This window comes from Rhincodon typus, chromosome 12 (genome assembly GCF_021869965.1).
Source record: "Rhincodon typus isolate 14 chromosome 12, sRhiTyp1.1, whole genome shotgun sequence".
NCBI lineage: Eukaryota > Metazoa > Chordata > Chondrichthyes > Orectolobiformes > Rhincodontidae > Rhincodon > Rhincodon typus.
This window is the reverse complement of record NC_063343.1, coordinates 36,236,018-36,256,642: the sequence shown is the minus strand read 5'-3', so window position 1 is coordinate 36,256,642 and position 20,625 is coordinate 36,236,018. Positions and strand designations below refer to the sequence as shown.

General features: G+C 40.3%; 1 protein-coding gene and 1 pseudogene across 1 annotated transcript in view; both read left to right on the top strand.

Annotated features, from left to right (window-relative positions):
• Positions 1 to 20,625, top strand: part of LOC109912652 (pro-neuregulin-2, membrane-bound isoform-like) — a 663,648-nt gene that overhangs the window by 18,724 nt on the left and 624,299 nt on the right. The window lies entirely within an intron of this gene.
• LOC109920908 lies at positions 8,582 to 9,190 on the top strand (annotated as a pseudogene).

Here is a 20,625-nt window from a genome sequence, read left to right as displayed (position 1 = left end):
GATGAAGTCTAGGCCCGAAACGTCAGCCTTTCTGCTCCTATGATGCTGCTTGGCCTGCTGTGTTCATCCAGCTCTGCACCTTGTTGTCCTGGAGTTCTTGTCTGCTTCTTGCGGTAGGTAGATTTCTAAATTATGCATATTCAAGCTTGTTTTACATAGGTATGACCTCAGTTGCAAATTACAAGGGAAAGAGAGGCCAATGGTTGCTGTCGGCTCCACATAAAGTCTCTGAATTTTTTCAAAGTTATATTTTTGTTCCAGGCTGCTATCAGTGCTGATTCACTCTGTTCCACTTTGCTTCCCCTCAGGACTGACCTGCATTACAACAATGTTACAGTGTGGAGTTGTAGTTGTATATTTCCCAAAGAGATTTGTAGGTTCAGGTTTTCTGCCATAGAAACAGGGGATAATTGGCGTGTTGTGAAAGTTAAACTAATACATCTACCTTCTAAAGCAAAAATGCTGTCATTGTTGAAAATGATTTTGGTAGTAAATTAAAAACAAACAAAGGTACAGAATTCTTCAGACACTTTGCTTACAGTATATTTAGTATAAGGTAGCCCACTCTTGTGAGATCGTGGTCTTTTAGAGTCTACATAATGCAAGCTATGATACCTATATCAGAAATACTTTGTCATTGTATATGCATAATTGTTCATCGAGTACTTTTCATATGCACTGGTTCATCATATTCGGATTGATATCCAGTGTGATTAATTTGCTGGTAATTGCGACAAAGCAGAGGATCAGTAGAAATTTATTTTAGCATACTCAGTTTCCCTAACTCAATTATTATTTAAAATCAAGGTTAGGGTTTGAGAATTGACTCTGGACAGTTTTGCCCTATTTTGAATATGTAATAATTTGAGAGAATCAAAATTTGAAAGTGGATGTGGGGGAGTGCCTGGAAATTAGTTCAAACCTGAAGCCAATTCTGGCTACGAACTGCAATGCTGAAATCAATGTAAATTGCATAAGAATCAGTACACCAGTCTTGAAGTTAATGGAACCTGATTGATGGAGATGCGATACTGGACTCATAGTAGTTCTGAGGCTGTGAAGGAACAGAGCTGTGGCCTCCGGTTTTAATTTTGAAGCAGGAGGATTTATTCTTTTCTTATTATCTCGCTGGTAGTCTCCTGTAGTTTCTTTACAAAAACTACTGGATTGACTGTGGCCAGTGGGAAAACAATTTGAAGAAGAGATCTCGAGTCTTAATTAGCATGCATAATAACCCTAATGCTACTTTCAGAAGGGCACACTGAGTGACAAGTATATGTTCGAACTGATATGATGCGTGGCTTATGCACGCATCAGGCACATACAGACACATCACTTATACAAAAGCATCAGGCACATACCTCACACCATGCTAGATCATTCAGTTTTAAATTCTTAATCTTCACATTACATTGGAAACTGCATTGCATGACATCTGTGAATGCATCCGCATAACCTCAATTGTGAAATATTCACAAATCTATTTTGTATTACCATTAACCTTTGAGGTCACAATGGATATCGCTGTTTCCTTGTTTAACTAGCTAATCATTTTCATTAATCCTTTGTGGAGTTTTGTACTTTTAATGAAAAACAATCAATTTACTAATGGATTCTTTTATATTTAGAACTCTAAACATCATACCAGAAAACCAAAAATTGTCGTCAAAAAATCTAATCAAAAATAATGTATGTGCTCCATCTTCATTAGGTGAATCTTTCCAGGAACAATATTCAATGGTAAGGAATCCTGCCCTCTAGTTTTTACATTGCAACTAAACTTGACACCTGGCTAAAGAAAAAAATCGTCCTTTGTCATCACATTCTATGTTTGGATTTTGATTTATGAAAATTAGATGCTTTCTTAATTCTAGGGCATGTCGATGCAAGAGTGGCTACTGAAAGCTTCCTGAAATAACTGCACAGAGGGTGGTATCCTGTCACTAAGTCACCCTTTACTTCTTTGCTCACAGTGCACTGGCTGTGCCCAGCAGCTCGGAGTCAGTCCCCTGAAGTGAAGAGAAATCCCGTGTTTATATTGGTTGGCCAGGTCTTTCCTGATTGGTCTGAGTTAACAACCCGAATCAAGGGCCCCGCAGTCAATAAGGTCCACCTGGTTCTAATCACTACATCTCCCTTTATTCCTCATACAGTTTAGGATAGGACATGCATTCATGTCAAAGGTATCACTAGCCGGCTAAACTTATTATGCCTTTTTATAATAAATAAAATGTTTGAATATGATTTTGTCATTCATTTTGAGTGGCTTCACAAAGTGTCAGTACACATCAAGCATCCAATATATGACAGTCTTAAAAGAGAATAAAGTAAATCAATTGTATTTTAAAAAAATCTGTTTGAAAATTAATCGTAAAATTATTCACGAATCAACTGTTTTTTTTTCAGTGCTTAGATTATGAGTCATGGTGAAAAACAGCTTTTCCCCAGCAAACAGTAGTACTTCAGCACCAGCAGAAACAACCCATTACTACACTGAGTAATCCTCAACATAGATCTCTCTGTTCAAAACAAGAAAAAAATGTTTTAGACACACGATCTATATCTCCAAAATCAGCAAACGTTCTGAAGAAAGAAAATTACTCGGATACTGATGAAGCATTTGAGGTTTGAAACAGAGTGAACACTAAACCAAGTCCAACATAGCACTCAGGCCTGCTGAACATCTAATTATTTAGTTTTCTAAAAGTTCCAATTATAAACTAATTCATATTCAATAGCAACATGCATCAGCTGACATTTTATTAAATCCCTGCAGCACTTAGGTTATCAGTTGAGTCCTTTGCACTATCTAATGTGATATAGATACCAATAATTCACAAGTTTTCTTTTTCTCCTATGTGATGGATTAGACAAATATTGTACACCAGGTTTCTATGCACATTGCTGACAAGGGCTTTGCATACATTAGGAACTGACTTGGCCAAACTCATTTTATTCAGGACACCTTTCAGACAAGATTAGTGTCCTGAGAATCTGGATTGGATCATAGCCATAAAGGGAATAATGGATTAAGATTTACATTTGTGTCCAAGATTTATTGCAACACGAAATTTGGCTTGGCTCTTGAGTCTTTCTACATAACCTAATAAATTATAAGAACTTCCAAGTCATAGCTTTCAGAAAGATATGTTAATATAATAGAGTTTGATGTATAATCAAGATTTTAAGTGTTCAAGGAAATAACAATTGATAAGTGAGTGATGATGTATAAATAGTTTGATCCAGGAATTCAAAAAGTTCAAGTTCCGAATTGGAGTAAGGCAAGCTTTGATGGTATTAGACAGGAACTTCCAGAAGTTGATTGGGAGACACTGTAGGAAGGATATTGTTAAACTTGAGAGGGTGCAGAAAAGATTTACAAGGGTGTTGCAAGGGTTAGAGGGTTTGAGCTGTAGAGAGAGGCTGAATAGGCTGGGGCTTTTTTCATTGGAGTGTCAGAGGCTAATGGCTGAGCTTATAGAGGTTCATAAAATCATGAGGTCATGGATAGGATGACTAGCCAAGGTCTTTTTCATGGGTGGGGGAGTTCAAAACTGGAGGGCATAGGTTTAAGGTGAGAGAGGAAAGGTTTAAAAAGGACCTGAGGGGTAACTGAGGAGCGTGTATGGATCAAGCTCCCAGTGGTGGTGGCGGAAGCAGGTACAATTACAACATTTAAAAGGTGTCTGGATGGGTATATGAATAGGAAGGGTTTAGAGGGACATGGGCCAAATGCTGGCAAATGGGACGAGGTGAGATTGGGATGTCTGGTCGGCCTGGATGATTTGGACCGAAGGCTCTGTTTCCGTGCTGTATGACTCTATGACTAATTACCATAATAGAACAATTACAGTGAAATTTAGTATAGTATGTTCATTTAGGAAATGCAGTATCATAGTCTAGTTACTCAATTTAATGTATAGATCAACAATGTTCAGTTTTGAAGCTTAGTTAATATACCTGCTAAGCAATATTAGCCCTTTTCATCTTGTAGAGCAATGTGAGACGTAGCATAAGATCCCTCTGCCTAGAAATTCCATGTCGCTGGTCATGAGTTCCTTTTGGGTTCTTGTGTGGCTGATGAACTTGATCCTGGAGCCACATGTCTAAGCACATATTTGGCAGCTGCTTCTAGGAAGTGGAAGTGATCCTTTGCCTTGTGATTGCTGATATTCCTTTCTCTGGTCCCTTTTCCATAATTCTTATTGCTGATGGATATTCTCAAAGAATTGTGTCCCTTCATACAAGAGTTTCCCCCAAGCCAGTTTCTTCTGATTGAGAAACTCCTGTGTGTTGGCATTTATGTTACAATTCTTAATGGAATCCTTCAGGGAGGCTTTTTGGAAATCTTCCTTTGTCCTCCTCTCATTTGAATGCCTTCCTTGAGCTGGGTGAAGAATTGGTTTGACAGTCGGAACTCGGCTCCTAAGCACTAGGCCAGCCAAGTGGAGTTGGTTTCAGATGATTATGACCTTGATGCAGGTGCTATTGGATGCTTCAAAGACAGCGATGTTAGTACGCCTGTCCTCCACACTGATACAGGGAATCCATCTCAAACGGCATTGATGGTAATTCTCAAAGGTCTTGAGGTGGTGTCTATACGTAGTCCATGTTTCGGAGCCATCTAGAAGAGGTGGATGGATGACTGTCTTATTCACAAGGGTCTTGGTATCAGCACCTACGTCATGGTTGCCAAAGGCTCTCATCATTAGGCATCCGAAGGTGGTTCTTGCAGATTGGATGCTATGTTGAATCTTTGTATCAATGTCCGCCTCAGATGAGAGGTAGCTTCCCAGGTAAGGTTCCACTTTTGGGAGGATTTCTCCATTGGGCTTATTGGAGGGATGGTCCGTAACTTGACCTGGAATGGGGGTTAGTGAAGAATTTGAGTTGTCTTGAGGTTGAGGCTGAGACCCCTAATTCTTCAGTCTGCTTCCTTGAAGGCATTAAGTGAGGCCTGAAGATTCTCTTCCACGACAGCAGAGGTAACGTTGAGAGATAGCAAAAACTGCAGATGCTGGAGTCAGAGAACACAACGTGAAGCTGAAAGAACACAGCAGGCCAGGCAGCATCAGAAGAGTAGGAAAGTTAATGTTTCGGGTTGGGATTCTTCTTCAGAAATGGCCATTTCTGAAGCAGAGGTAACATTGTTGTCAGCATACTGAAAGTTCCACAGAAAAGGTGGGTGTCATTGTATTCTTGGATTTCAAGCAGTTGAGGTTGAAAAGATTTCCCTCCATCCTGTAGACAATGTCCACATCACTGGGAAGCTTGTACATGTCAAGATGAAGATGAAGAAAAGGGTGGGTGTGATGACACATCTCTGCTTGACTCCCATCTTGACCCTTAAAGGATTCCATATTACCATCAGTGAGAACCATCGCGACATCTTGTCATGGAGGAGATAGAGGATGTTGATGAATTTCATTGGACAGCCAGCCTTTGACATGGCCTTCCATCGCACCTCCAACTGACTGAGTTAAAAGCCTTGGTCAAATCAATGAAGGCCATGAAGAGTGACAGTAAAAATCACGTCCGTGGGTCCTCAGAAATCAAACTGGCTTTTCAGGAACGATTTCTTCTGAGACCAGAAGAAGGTGCCTAGTGAGGATTTGGGCAATGATCTTCCCAGTGATGGTGTGTGGGGTAATTCCTCAGTAGTTTCCACTGTCCCACTTAATCCCTCCAATTGTCCTTTGCCTGCTCTTCAAGTTTCCTTCAGGGAGCGACATCAGTGTTAATTTGCCTGAATTCATGGACAATAAGGGCAGTTCTTTGCTCCAGATGATTGTTTTGCTCATTATCCATGAGGGTTTGTGGATTCCAGGTTCTAGGATTGAGTTTGCCTGTAGTTTTCAGACTGTAAGTCAGTGGATCCGCTGATTTATTTTCTTTCCATGTATATTCAGATTAAATCTTTGCTCCCTGATTTCAGACAATTTTTTTGTATTTATAATTGTACGAGTTGGTGACAGAAAAGACTATTTTTGGGGCACCTTTTCTAGGCCCTTCCATGTGCGGTGTGAGCAGAATGTCTGCTCAGTCATGAAGAGATTGCCAAAACACCACCCTGTTACTATTGCAAGAGCAAAATGACTGAGTCAAACTCCACTGCCTTTGTGCTGGCCTGAGGCTGGGAACTTTCAGATCTCACAATTGTTGTGGGGTTGGGGGGTGGTGGAGTTGCATTCCTCTAGATAGTTGCCTTGTGTGGGATATCTTTTCAACTTGTCTGTTGCAGATCAACAGGCACACCGTGCTGACAGCAGGTTATCTAGTTCCAGAGGCAAGGAAACCTCAATGATTGGGAATCTCCCTACTGCTGCAACCCTCATTCACTGTCACAGTCATTGATATCACACAAACATCTTCCACCTGCATTGCTGTTGAGGACTTCTTTTGGATTGTGTTTCGTCTGGTTCTTCCCCTCTGACCTTACCATCATGGGTGGCACTGCCAGGAGTTGAGGACTTTTGATGACATCGCTCTCAGGACCTGAGAAATACTCCAGCCTCTCCACTGTAGGCAAGGTGGCAACCCATGGAAGGCCCTATTAGTTAAGTAATAGTGAGCTGAGCTACCAGTTTGTTTTCAGGGTCTTTTTGAGAGACATTAACTGAGGAAAATAGTACCTAGTGAATGTGCAGCAATTTGCTGAAAGGCAAGCCAGCTGAGCAAGATATTTTAATGTGGAGATAGAAGCAACTCTTTGCTTGGGTTTGAGTGTCTATGAGGGCTTTGCTGGGATAAAAGAGAAGAATCTTTCTGATGCTTGTAACACAATTTTTCACCTTTTGTTATAGTGCAATGTAGTTTTTATTTTATTTACTTTTGTGTGATAAACTTTTTAAAGTCTTTTTGATCAAATTAAGTTGGCAGATGATCTGCATATATTCAGAGACTGACCTCCACAGTAGACCATAAGTGTTGTTGTTATTGTTTATCAAGCCAGGTTTCACTATGTGATCTGACTTGTCTAGTATTATTATTAGTTGCAATTATATATTATTCAACCAAGTTTAAACATTGTCACAATTATGAATGTAAAAAAAATCAATAAATATCGTGGTGCAAAGATTTAGGCTGCATGTACATGGAATGAAAGTAAATACTTTGTATTTATATAGTGCCTTCTGCAACCTTGAATTGTCCCAAAGTGGTTTGCCACCTAATGAAATACTTTTGGAGAGTAGTCACTGTTGTAATGTAGGCAACACAACAGCTAATTTACACACAGCAATGTTTCACAAACAGCAAAGTGACAATGACCTTGTTTATAAATGATCTTGGTTGAGAAGTAATTAGCCCGGGGGAAAAAAAAACTCTTGGTCTTCTTTGAAAATAGTGCCATTGCATCTTTTACGTATACCCAAGAGGGCAGAATGAAACTTGCTTTAAATTCTCATGTGAGTGACTCCTGCAGGGCTACACTGTAGACTCAGTTGAAATTTTTCGCTCAATAATTTTGAGTGGGAATTGATCCCACAATTATTTGGCTCACCATGTTACATATGCTAATGTTATAGTTCATATGTTTTCAACTTACAGAAAATTACGTTTCAACATACATGTTAAATGTCAGTTCAGAGAAGGGGAGAAAGCCATTGATACACATCCAGAGACTGGCAAACCTCACAGGCTTAAGATAATTACAATTCAAAAAGTAGCTTGTTCACTGGGTAATTTCAGAGTGAAAGGTTGAGAGTCATAAAATGGCAAGATGCTCTTGCTTAATATAAGGAACTGCAGATGTTATTCCAGTGAAAAATGTATGTTATCCACATTGATTCCCAGAATTAAGGAAAAGCTTTGGAATTGAAAGTTAGTTAATTTATGTTTTGACCTGAAAACAGGCTTTATGTGACACATAGCCATGTAGCTTAGTGAAATTCTTTGCTTGGAGTTTATCTCTGTAAATTCAATGAGAGGGTAGCCAGCAGGCAAGTGTGGTTAATGTTTGGAACAGCAACTAAGCGACTGTGTCAGCTTTGGGACTTGTGTTATCTTGTAGCTCATTGGAAGTGAAGAGGTAAAAACAGATCTACACCTGAAATGGAGGAAATGCTAGAACTATCACTCTCTGATGCAGCCTGTAAATAGGAAGTGGGATTCAATATAAAGCAATGTTGTGAAGAAGAAAAATGACTGGAAGATTTATTTAGGTCTAAAGGGAAGAAACCTACAGTAATCCTGTCAGGAAAAAACAGTTAACCTTTTTGGAGTTCTAGGAGTAATCAGCTTTATTGTCTTTTGTTTTGCCCAGAGACCACTGGAGGCTGGGTCACTGAGTAAATTCAAGGTTGAGTGAGACAGATTTATTTTAGCCATAAGAGACTGAAGGATTATGGGGCCAGACAGGAGTTAAGATTTCAATCACATCAACAGTGGTCCTGTTGAATAGTAGAGTAGGTTCAAGTGGCCATATGGCCTACTTCTCTCATAATTTCTTATGATCTTATGTTTACAGTATGAAATTCTGCATTAGATGCGCCTAATATGAACAGGGCAAGATGATATTTAGTGTGCGATAATAACACACGACCAAAATAGGAATTGTTTGTCAGCTTATAACACAAACAGAATGGCAAGTAAGCAAACTATCCTGGGTTGTAGAGTGTATTCCAAGCAGCCAACATTAATTAGAAACATAAGTTAAAAAGACTGTGGCCAAGCAAATCTGTGCAGTGATCCCAAGTATTTCCTGTGCTGCCTGCATCAGGAGTTCTGGACCTGGACTTGGACAAGGTTGAAATTAATGCCTATCTAATAGACAGAGACCCAAGTTACTTTAGTTCAATCATCAACTACCTGCAACTGGCAAAGTGATCATTAACAAGGACTTGGCAGAGGCGGGGATGCTGCAGGATGTAGAGTTTTATAACATTATGTTACTTGTTCTGTTGGTTAAAGAACGCATTAGGGACCTGGAGAATAGGTTGTCACCAGGGCAGTTAAACATGTTTATCTTATCCTGCAGAATCAGGAGGAGAAATTCACCCAGGTGGTTTCTACAATGTCAGATGGTCAGATGTTTGAGCAGCTCATTAGCATTGGATCCTCCTATAACTATGGCAATAAAGATCAGGCCAAATTCCTTTACGTAGTCTCCAGGGAGCTAAATAACTCAACCAATGGGATTGTCATAGAGCCCAGAAAAAAAGGCAAGAATTTGCAATGCTCAAGATTGTGACCTTACTGAATAGGAATTGTTGTTCCAATCCTGAACCTTGAGCATGAAGTCTCCACTTTGCTGGGGCATCAACCTTTGGCACATTCAGACCCTGGCCTCTTGATGCATTTAGTTGACATGGACCTCCTTGATCAGTGGGCTCATTTTACTGAAGAACTCAACCTCTCTGCCTTTCACTTGAAGCCTGTGAGAGGTTTACAGTACTACTTTGAAGAATTAATCGTAAAAGCTGCCAAATCATCCCATGTTGTGGTTTTTTTTGTTGTTGCATAATAAATATTTATCCAACCAATACATTTAATTGCTTTTAACAGACCAGAGATGTTGCTCATTCCTTGGAGACTAGGAGGCAGAGACACAGTGTATCATTGTATCAGCTTTGTGAGAATTCCTTTCTGCTCTTCCTATAGATCATTGTATGCATGGATTTTACTCTGTGACTTTTGAGGGGAGGTGAATGATACATTATAGTAATTATTGAATAAACAAATACGTGAAATTAAAAAAAAGCTTGTGAATTTGTCAATGGCAACCTCCTGACTCAGTATATCAAGAAATCCACAAAAGCATTTCCCTTTTCAGACATGCTTATGAAGCAACCGAGTCTGCATTTGTGAGTAGAAAAAGCTGAACCATGGGACGGATGTGCCCATTGCATTAAATAGAGCTGGAGAAATTCTAGGCACATAATTAAACATTGATATACAGCATGAGTATCCAGACATCAAAACTGACTGGTGGAATGTAAGTGTACTTTGTTATAGAAGTTAAGTCAGGGTAAGAGGAACTTTAGTTCATCTGGGTTGATTATGGTTTTAGCTTCATCCAGGAATATCCCTGAGACTGTGCCAAGAATTTTACCCCCCTGGAATAGTGTGGAAAATGATGAGAAAGTTGGGAAAGTATAGCAAGAAGGAAATAAAATCAACCTTGTTTTTCTTCTTGAGCTTTAAATGGTAAGTTCAGAATCTTGCTGGTGAGTAGTGACTACCTTATTTCATGCATTTTATCTCATTTTTAGCCCAACATGCCTTATTTGTACACCACCTATGATTTGTGTGCTCCTGTCAGGTTGCTTTGCATGCAAAAGCACACACGTATGCATCTTGAGCATCTCATGACTGTTAATTTGCTTTTTTAGCGCTCATTCATTTTGTGTTTGTATGGAGGCTGCCAACCTCTGTGGCTTGCATTATTTTTAATGCAGATGGAAAAGCAGGCAGCTTGTCAGTGTGGAACACTGAACAGTTCAGGGGGTAGATATTTCGCTGTCTGGCACTGGGCTAAGATGACAGCACACCCACAGCGTGAACTTACTTGGCAAATTGTTTGGTTTTGGTTCAGTATCCAATGAAGATCCTGTTTTATTTCAGACATTGAAGTCAGAATTGATTCAAACTCTAGTTGGAGCTTGTGACTATTTGGATAGATGGTGTTCATGTTTTGATTCATTCCTTCCTGGCATCCAGTGATCAAAACGCTCATCTTCCTATTATTTTGAACCAAGTACCTTATCTTTCAATACACTTCCAGCAGATTTCCCATATATTTGTAGAGTTGACTGGAGGTCGGGAGGGAAGAGGGGTGGCTCAGAACATAAACATGTTCATTTTTTTTTCTGAGAACTGTGTTCTTGTTTGTATAATATAATGCTGGCATTTTTGGCTGAAATGGTGGTGTCTTTAACTTGAATAATCAAGCTTGATAGAACCAAACTTAAATGAGACTGTAAGCACCTCCTCACCAAAAATTCCATCTATCAGCAGGGAACTAGCCAGCTGTTGTTTGATATTGAGATTTGAATGTTACTTTAACCATCCTGAAGGGCCTTTGAGGTACACACAGGTTACCTGAAGAGAAGCCCATGCCAGTGTTGTAGCTGTATTGGAACAGCTTGATTAGGGACACGAATAGTGGAGCACAACTCTTCAGTACTATAGAAAATGTGTGGTCAGAACCTGTGGCCTTGGCAGTATCTCGTGCCTTTGATCTTTCTTTTGATATCAGGGTAATTCATCAAATTGGCTGAAGACCGGTATGTAAGACATGGAGGGAACCTCTGAAGGAAGGTGAGATAGGTCATCCACACTGCAATGCTTCAGCCTTGTGTTTTGCATTCATGTGCTTCAGTTATTAAGGATAGAGGTATTTGTGGAAGCTCCTCCTCTAGTTAGTTAACATTCATGTCTAGGTGTCTCACAGAGTTTTGATCTGATCCTTCAGTTGTCAGACATCTTGGTCTGTTTACTGCATGTTGCTTGTGTTGTTTAGCGTGCATGTAGCCCTGTGTTGTCACGTCACCAGCATAATGCCCCATTTTGAATTATGTCTGGTGCTATTTCTGGTTTGCTTTCTCAAACTCCTCAAATAATTAATTCCGTCATTTGATGGAAATTGTAGTGTGAGGGATGTGTTGGTTCATGAGATTACAGATTGAAGTGGAATACAATTTTGCTGCTGCTGATGCATCCAGAGTTTTGAGTTGCTAGATCTGTACTGAGTCTACCACATTTAAAACAATGGTACCTGCACATTGAACTGAAGGGTATTTACAGCATGAAGGTGGGATTTTGTTTCCATAAGGACTATTTGACAGCTATTTGTACCAGAACAACCATGGATGGATACATCTATAACAGTGAGGTTGAGAATAAGTCGCTAAATTTCCATTCAAACAGTTGTCTTAGTCACTTCTCGCCCTCCCCGCCCCCAGATCATCAAATCACACTTCCTGAAAGATTCCTGGTTTGTCCCAGGCTTTCTCAAATTTCTCTGCCATCTCCTATATGCCCTCTCCAAGTTCAACTTGCCCAGGAAAACCAGTACTTGCTCACTTGACCCAATCATCACTAAACTTGTTACTTGTCACTATCCTTGACCTAACCTGTTCCTCGTCAACATATTGCCCCCTGACAACTCCATCTCTTCTTACAGATACATGCTGACAGCACTCAGCTCCACATCACCACCACCACCTCTCTTATCTCTTGATTGCCTCCTAAATTATTAGACTTATCCACAGCCAGTGCTGAATGAGCAGAAGTTTCCTCCAATTAAATATTGGGAATGCCATAGTCTTTCAGTCTCTCCTAAAAACTCCATTCACTAGACAGCTACTCTATCCTTTAGTTCTATCCTTAAGTTCTGAGGAAGGGTCAGTCGACTGTATCCTTGAGTTCTAAGGAAGGATGACTCAACCTAAAACATTATCTCTGATTTCTCTCCATGGATGCTGCCAGACCTGCTGTACTTTTCCAGAAATTTCTGTTTTTGTACTCTATCCTTTTCCCTGGCAACTGAGCTAAACCAACCTGTTTGCAACCTTGAAATCAAATACAACGTTATGTTTCTGAAAACATTCACGAGATCAGCAAGACTACACTGTTTCACCCTTATCATATCAGCTGGCTCCATCATTCCTGCCTCAGCTCATCAGCTGCTGAACCTTCCTTCATGTTTGTTACCTCTAGTTTTGATGATCCACAACTTGAGGTCATTGTGCCAGTGTCCTAGCACTGACTAAGACCCATTCATCTATTACTCCCAGGCTTGCTTAACCAAGAGCTAAAGTAGGTTAGCAATGTGTCATTTTTAAAATGCTAATCCTTATTTTCACTTAAAGGCTTTGTTCCTTTACACTCTGTAACCTTCTCCATCTTCACAACCCTTTCAGATATCTATGCTAATCCAATTCTGATCTTTTAAGCATCCCTGATTTTAATCACTTCATTGTTGGTGACCATATTTTCAGACCCTCAGCTCCTGAAGATAGAAAATTCTGTCCCTATCTCTATTCACCTTTCAGATGATCCTTAAATCTAATTCCCTGCCTACGTTTTTGGCTACCTGACCAAAACTTGCTCAAGTAGCCTGACATTAAATTTAATTTGCTACAATAAAGATGATATTTTTCAAAAAATTGTTTGAAGATTTGTTATAAAATCATACTAAATGAATATTTTGCATCAGTTTTTACTGTGGAATAAGAAATCGAGTCCAGGGATCTCAGGGAAATCAATATTGATGTCTTGAAAACAGTCCACATAACGGAGAGGAGATGCTGGAAGTCTTAAAATACATAAAGGTGGATAAATCTCTGGGACCTGATTAAGTATACCTCAGGACAATTTAAGACATTAGAGAAGAAATTGCAGGGCCCCTAGCAGAGATATTTGTATCATCTACAACCTGAATGAGGTGCTGGAGAGCTGTGGGGTGGCTAACACTGTGCCTTTATTTAAGAAAGGCTGTAAGGAAACGTCTGGGAACTATAGACTGTAGAGTCTGACATTAATGTGGGTAGGTTGTTGGATGGGATTCTGAGAGATAGATAGGATTTACATGCATTTGGAGAGACAAGGACTGATTAAGAATAGTCAGCATAGCTTTGTGCATGGGAAATTGTGTCTCACAAACTGGATTGTGTTTTTTTTAGGACATAACCAAAAAGATTGAGGGCAGAGTCGTAGATGTTGTCTATATGTTCCTTAGTACAGCCTCTGACAAGGTTCTGCATGGTAGATGAATTAATAAAGTTGGATTACATGGGATTCAGGGAGAGCTTGCCAATTGGATACAAAATTGACTTGATGGTAGGAGACAGAGGGAGTTGGTGGAAGGTTGTTTCTCGGACTGGAGATCTGTGACTAGCAGTGTTCCGCAGGGATTAGTGCTGGGTTTATAGTTGTTTGTCATTTTTATAAATGATTTAGATGAGAATTTAGGGGACATGGTTAGTAAGTTTGCGGATGACACCAAAATTGGTGGCACAGTCAACAGTGAAGGAGGTTATCTAAGATTACAAAGGGAACTTGATCAATTGGACCAATGGTCTGAGGAATGGTAGATGGAGTTTAATTTGGATAAATGCGAGATAGTTCATTTTGGTAAAATGAACAAGGGGAGAACTTATACAGTTAATGGTAGGGCCCTGTGTATTGTTTTCAAATAGAGACCTAGGAGTTCAGGTAGATAATACTTGGAAAATTGCCACAGGTAGGCAGGGTGGCTAAGAAGGCATTTAGCACGCTGGCCTTCATTGCACAGATCATTCAGTATAGGAGTTGGGACAGCATGTTGATATTGTTTCGGATATTGGTGAGGCTGCTTTTGGAGTTCTATTCACAATTCTGGTTGCCCTACTACAGGAAGGATATTATTAAATTGGAGAGAGTTCAGAAAAGATTTACAAGGATGTTGCCAGGATTGGAGGGTTTGAGCTATAGGAAGAGGCTGGATTGGATAGGCTGGAACTTTTTTCACTGGAGCATAGGAGGTTTGCAGGGGTGAGGAGTGGGGGTTGGTGGTGGGGGTGTCTTTATAGGAGTTAAAATCATGAGGAGCATAGCTAAGGTGAATAGCAAAGGTCTTTTCTCTTGGGGAGTTCAGAAATAGGAGCCATATTTTTAAGGTGAAAGGAGAAAGGTTTAAAAGGGATCAGAGGGGCAATCTTTTCACACACAGGCTGGTTCCAATGTGAAATGAACTGCCGTAGGAAGTGGTAAGTGCAGGGACAGTTATAACATTTAAAAGACTTTTGGATAGGTACGTGAATAAGAAAAGCTTAGAGGGATGCATGCCAAACACAGGCAAGTGGGACTAGTTTAGTTTGGGAAACTTGTTCAGCATGGATGAGTTTGGGAGTCTGTTTCTGTGCTCAATGACTTTCACTTTCAATGAGCTATATTTTACTGAAGAAAAATCTCTTCGAGCCTACTTTGATAGATACTTCCAAATACATAATTTTCTCCCACCAAAAAGGTAAGCAAAGAAAAGCAAAGCAGGCATACAATACATCCCTGCTTCCAAGTTCTCCTCCAAGATGCATACCATCTTGATGTGGAACCATATTGATGTTCCATTATTATTGCTCAGTCAAAAACCTGGCACTCCATTCCTAATAGTAGGCAATTAGAGATGGACAACAAGTATTGGCCTTGCAGAAATATTCTCATGTGATGAAAGAATTTACAGCATGGTATCATGTTTTTTTTTCCGTTCTGCCATGGCATTAAGGTGTTAAAACCAGTTTGATGCATATGCAGTTTTTTATTCTTGCCCATTAGGCTAAATGTGTTGCAGGATTAGTCATTTGCCTGAGTCAGGTTTATGAGCAAGGAGCCAAGTCATTCAATTCCAATGCAAACAGTTATGTGACTGGTTTTCATATCTGATGGATTGGTAGGTCTTTATGAGTTTAACAGACAAACATCAATATTGCTTCATCGTGGTTGTCTTTTGGAGTTCAAAATGTGAAGTCTGTCTGAAAATAGTCAAACAAGAACATTTTAGGAACAGTACGAATAAAAAAATTACTCTGTAAAAATTTTGCTCATATTATAGTTCTTTACAACAGTTGTGAATGATTGTTCTAACTACTGACTTAAGTATCTCGGATATAACAAGAACTGGAGATGCTGGAGTCAGAGTCAATACAGTGTGGAGCTGGAGGAACACAGCAGGAACACTGCTGAAGACCATGAGTCCTGATGAATGGTCTAGGTCTGAAACATCAACTCTCCTGCTCCTCTGATGCTGCTTGACAGGCTGTGTTCCTCCAGCTCCACACTACATTGACTACCTACTTAAGCAGTTAACTAAGCTTTTAGCAATAGTGTAAAATGTACAATGTTTAATTGTTACTGCTGACTTTTTGTTTTCTGGTTTAGTAGAATTTGGCAATTAAAACATAGGTTCAAGGCTCTGCTGCCATCTAAACTCAAGGAAGCAACATAGCAAATAGGAGCAGGAGAAGGCCATTCAGCCCTTTGAGCCTGCATAGCCATTCAGTATGATCAGGGCTGATCATTGAATTCAGTATTGTGTTCCCGCTTTTCCCACATATCATTTGATCCCTTCAGCCCTAAGAAATATGTCTGACTCTCTCGGCAGAGAATTCCACAGGCTCACCACTCACTCGGTGAAAAAAAATCGCTCCTCAACTACGTCATAAATGGCCTACACCATGTTCTTAGACTTTGACCCCTGGTTCTAGACTGCCTAGTCATCAGGAATATTCTTCCAGCTTGACCCTGTCTAGTCTTATTAAGACTTTATTGGTTTCTATGAGATGGTCCCCCACAATACTTCTAAACTGCAGTGAATATAATCCTAATGGATCCAGTCAGTCTTCTTGCATCAGTTCTGCCATTTCAGCAATCTGTCTGATAAACCTTTGTTATCTCATAGTTCCCTCATCTAAACCATTAATATATATTGTGAATAGCAGGAGTCTAAGAACTGATCCCTCTGGGACCTTACTAGTCACTGACTGCCACTTTGGAAAATAACCCATTTAGTACTACTTTGTTTTCTGTCTACCAATCAGTTCTGGATCCATTTCAGTACACTGCCCCCAATCCTATGCACTTTATGAGATCCCTTATGTCGAACATTATCGAAAAAGTTCTGAAGATGACTTGAAGATTCATATTAAAATTAGTGAGCTAAAATAGTCTGTTCTATCACTGATCCCTTTTGCCACATTTATGTTGATAACTAGCTAAGTTAATGAGCTCAAATAAAGAAAAGAACTGTGGATGCTGAAGAACTGAAACAAAACCAGGAGTTATTGGAGAAACTCAGCAGTTCCAGCAGCATCTGTGGAGAGAAAACGGAGTTAATGTTTTGAGTCCCATGACTCTTCTTCAGAACTGAAGACCCTTTGAAACATTAACTGTTTTTGTCTTGACAGATGCTGCTGGACCTGCTGACGTTCTCCAGCAATTTCTGTTTGTTGAAATTAATTTTCTGACTGGATCATCAGCAGTGAAGTCGTACCAGCAGTGAATTTTGAGATGTTTGCTGCTCCAGTGCTTTAGGACCATGTGGAAATCCTGACCTGTGGCATATGTATGATATTTAGTCAGGAAGTTTAAACTTCTGATGCATAGGATATAAGCTCTCTACTAATGCCTCCAACACCAACCTTACTATCGGAGATGAGGGCTTCAACATGGAAATCTATGCCAGGATTGCCTTGCTTTAAATCTCATGCAGAGGTCAGTGATTAAACCCAGGAACTGTATTGGAAAAGACTGAAAGAATGCCTACAATTCACAAACTCTTCACTCCCAACAATGCTCATCCTTTTACCCTGCCATGGATGTGCACGCACACACACACACACGTGCACACCAGGATGGACTGAGGAGTGACTGATGTTTGGGCTTAAGTTGCAACTTGTCATCTATGTATAAGTGGATACCCGCCAGATGATTCATACAGGAATGGTAGGAAATCAGCTGTCTCCCACATTGAGTTGGCTGGCTGAGTAGGGGTGGAGGAGGCTGGGATCCTTGCGTGGCTGAAAAGAACTGGAATCTTTTAGCTCTTAGGCATAGGCTCACATTGTCTTACTTGTGTTTGCTGCATGAGGTCATATTGTTTTGCTTAGATCCTCATTTTCAGTCTGAATACATTTGTCATGAATGCATCAACTCTGTTTTTGTGGAGCACAAGGGGTTAGAAACAAGTTTTTTTCTGCTCATATGATTAATTTTTCGATGGATATCACTTTATATTTAAAATGTCTGCCGTAGTATTTGAAGAAAATGGAGGAAGTATTGTGTTGCTCTGATTAAAAACCAAGATATTCTGAGAATTGTTGTAATTCTACACCATTAGTTGAATTTCATTATCACTCTTGACAGCTTCTGGAATTTCATTAACAACAAAAGACTTTGTTCCGGTATATTCCAGTGGTTTGAGCAGTCATCAAGTTCAGAACATTGGTTTTTGGAAACTATAAATAATTGTACCTGATAGGTGTGGGTCATTGTCAGTGCTTAGTTTCTGCAATGAAAGCATATGATAGTAATGCAGATATTGCACTGAATCTTTAGGAAAAAAGTAAATTGCACAGACTTGTATCTGTTCCCTGGGGGCAGACAACCACAGACTATGACCTGCTGAGCCCATGCAACCTTGTTCATTGAAGAGAGGTAAGCAGGCCTGCCCCTACAGAGCTGCATGAACAAATTTCTCCTTTATTGTATTTGAAAACAAACCACAAAGGACTGCAAAGTTTCCTTTCCTACTTGTCCAGACCTGGGAACCACATGTGACATTGTCTTCATGTTTCTATGATCATTATGAGTGAGGCTGCGTGTGTGCTTCTCAGGTATAACAATTCCACAATTTGTGACATTTCATGTATTGTTTGAATACAGATGGACAAGATGCTCTGCACAAGTTCAGCAAAGCCTCTTTGCCAGCACCTTGCAAATCCACGCCCTCCATCATTTGGACAGAATTAAGGGAAGCAGGCAAATAGACCACCACTTGCAAGTTTCCCTCCAATTCATAAATCATCCTAACTTGGAAGCACATCAATGTTTGTTCGTCTCCACTGGGACAAAAGCTTGGAAATCCTAACTCATAGCAATGCGAGAGTACCTACAGGGAATAGACAAATATTTAAAAAATGTAGCTCAGTACCATCTTCTCAAAGGCTATTAGGGATAAGCAACCATTGATAACACTGATGCCCCATGAATTGATATTATAAAAAAAATTGCTTGTGTTTTGATACATAATCACATAGTGGGTGGAATCACATACTGGTCTGAGCAACATGGGGTTTTGGGGGCATTTGTGGCTATCTTAATGTCAGGAACATCTCCCTCCAGCTTTTATGATTTTGCCAAGTGGCTAGGCAATAGCGAGTTGCCAGTTTAAGGGAATTATTGCTTGTTAAACACCTTGTTAAAAGCCAAACTCGCCTTATTAATATTTAGCTTCCTGTCTTGTCAAATGCAGCAAATAGCTAGATGTCGAGGATTTGTAACATGGTAATTAGAGTCGGTACCTGGCAACTTCAGCTTGCTGCCTTACGAGTCAGATAGGGGCTGGTCATCTTAAATTGTATTGCAGTGTACTACTTAAATCTCACACCTGATCCACATGCCAGTGGCTTACATAACAAACACAATGCAAGAATGCAGCCATATTTCAAAGACATAGAAACATAGAAGATAGGAGCAGGAGGAGGCCATTCGGCCCTTTGAGCCTACTCTGCCACTCTTCACAATCATGGCTGATTGTCCAACTCAGGAGCTTAATCCTGCTTTCTCCCCATAACCTGTGATCCCAATTGCCCCAAGTGAAATATCTCATCTCCTCTTGAATACATTCAATGTTTTGGCATCAATTACTTCCTGTGGTAATGAATTCCACAGGCTCACCACTCTTTGGGTGAAGAAATGTTTCCTCATCTCTGTTCTAAGTCATCTACCCTGGATCCTCATACTGTGACCCCTGGTTCTGGACACACCCACTATCGGGAACATCCTCCCTGCATCTACCCTGTCCAGTCCTGTTAGAATTTTATAATTCTCTGTAAGATTTTCCCTCATTCGTCTGAACTCCAGCGAAAACAATCCCAACCTAGTCAATCTCTTATACATCAGATCTGTAATCCCTGGGATAAGCCTGGTAAACCTTCGCTGCACTCCCTCGAGAGGAAGAGCATCCTTCCTCAGAAAAGGAGACCAAAACTGCACACAATATTCTAGGTGTGGTCTCACCAAGGCCTTGTATAACTGCAACAACACATCCCTGCTCCTGTACTCCAAACCTCTCGCGATGAAGGCCAACATACCATTTGCCTTCTTTACCACCTGCTGCACCTGCATGCTTACCTTCTGCAACTGGTGCACAAGGATACCCCAGGTATCGCTGCACACTCCCCTCTCCCAATTTACAGCCATTCAGGTAGTAATCTGCTGCCTTGTTTTTGCTTCCAAAGTGCATTACCTTACATTTATCCAAATTATATTGCATCTGTCATTGATTTGCTCACTCACCCAACCTGTCGAGAATCATGCTGAAGGATCTCTGCATCCTCATCACAGTTCACCCTCCCACCCAACTTGGTATCATCTGCAAACTTGGAGATATTACATTTTATTCCCTCATCCAAATTATCAATATATAGTGAACAGCTGGGATCCCACCCTGCTAGTTACAGACTGCCAATTTCAAAAGGACCCATTAATTCCTACTCTTTGTTTCCTCTCTGCCAACCAGTTTGCTATCCATCTCAGTACACTTCCCCCAATCCATGTACTTTAATCTTGCACTTTAGTCTCTTATGTGGGACTTTGTCAAACGCTTTTGGAAAGTCCAAATATACTATATCGACTGGCTCCCCCTTGTCAACTCTACTAGTTACATCTTCATAGAATTCCGACAGATTTCTCAAGCATGATTTCCCCTTCATAAATCCTTGCTGACTCTGTCTGATCCTGTCACTGCTTTCTAAATGCTCTGCTATAAAGACTGCGGGGAGTAGTCCTCATTGGGATCCATGGAGACACCCATCAGTCAGGAGTCCTAGCACAGTAAGTCAAAGGCTGCCTCTGATACCAGTCCAGAGGTGTGGCCATGGCCAGGCATTCCGTTGGGATCATTTCAGTCGGAGGACTGTGCCTCTG